The following is a 1,806-nucleotide window of genomic DNA, read 5'->3' on the forward strand; positions in this document are numbered from 1 at the left end:
CAATTTCTATGGAATGACTCATGTCATACAGTACAGACGTGTGTTCTATGGAATGACCCATGTCATACAGTACAGACGTGTGTTCTATGGAATGACCCATGTCATACAGTACAGTCATGTGTTCTATGGAATGACCCATGTCATACAGTACAGACGTGTGTTCTATAGAATGACCCATGTCATACAGTAGAGACGTGTGTTCTATGGAATGACCCATGTCATACAGTACAGACGTGTGTTCAATGGAATGACCCATGTCATACAGTACAGACGTGTGTTATATGGAATGACCCATGTCATACAGTACAGACCTGTGTTCCATGGAATGACCCATGCCATATAATACAGACGTGTGTCCTATGGAATGACCCATGTCATACAGTACAGACGTGTGTCCTATGGAATGACCCATGTCATACAGTACAGACGTGTGTTCCATGGAATGACCCATGTCATACAGTACAGACGTGTGTTCCATGGAATGACCCATGTCATATAATACAGACGGGTATGGAATGACCCATGTCATATAATACAGACGTGTGTTCTATGGAATGACCCATGTCATATAGTACAGACGTGTGTTCTATAGAATGACCCATGTCATACAGTACAGACGTGTGTTCTATGGAAGGACCCATGTCATATAATACAGACGTGTGTTCTATAGAATGACCCATGTCATATAGTACAGACAAGTGTTCTATGGAAGGACCCATGTCATATAATACAGACGTGTGTTCTATGGAATGACCCATGTCATACAGTACAGACGTGTGTTCTATGGAATGACCAATGTCATACAGTACAGACGTGTGTTCTATGGAATGACCCATGTCAAATAGTTCAGACATGTGTCCTATGGAATGACCCATGTCATATAGTCGAGACGTGTGTTCTATGGAATGACCCATGTCATACAGTACAGACGTGTGTTCTATGGAATGACCCATGTCATACAGTGCAGAAATATCGATTTCTCCTTTGTGACAAATACACCCATTTACACGCATGTTTGTATTCGAATGCATTCTTAGGTTCGTAGTTATATTTTAGACTTTTGGTACGATATTAAGATATGCTTAGTAATCAACATCACAATGCAATGTATGTGATTACGTGTTAATGGTGATTTTGAACATATAAAAGGGAAATATGTCTATAACACAATGCTCTAGACACTCATTAAATATTGATATAAATTTAAATGATCACGGCCATACAGTGAACTAGCTAGGGGACATGATTCTACAGAACACCGGTCCGTTTTAATCACTTAAATACTTTTTAAAAGGGAAAATTTATCAAATTAAACAGACAAAAAAATGACAATAAAACAAACATCATTTTAATATAACTGTCATAGCATTCTCAACTTTTTGTGTTTCTGCCAATGTTGAGAGTAGTCCTTATAAATCACTCCCTTTATCATACCTGTTTATAAAATTAGGGCTTAGAACCTTTCAAAAGTGAACAACTTGTTACTTGTCAACGTGCATTAGTCAAGCGTCGTACGGCTCGGCCAGTTTGTATACAGAAGTCCCTTTTCTCTCCGTGTGTAACTTTCCTTTCACTCCTAGTCGTCATATCGCCTCAGTGATATACCGTTAAAGGTAGTGAATGTTATCTTATAAAACCTCGCTCACAAAACTAATATACAGTCTGATAAATTAACGGGAAATGACAACATACGGGCCAGGAGTTTGAATAATCTACTGTATACAATTGAATTTACATTCAGACTCTAATCAGCTATATACTAACCACGTGCGTTTGATACAGGTATGATACAGGTACCGTATATGG

This window comes from Pecten maximus, chromosome 3 (assembly GCF_902652985.1).
Source record: "Pecten maximus chromosome 3, xPecMax1.1, whole genome shotgun sequence".
Classification (NCBI taxonomy): Eukaryota; Metazoa; Mollusca; class Bivalvia; order Pectinida; family Pectinidae; genus Pecten; species Pecten maximus.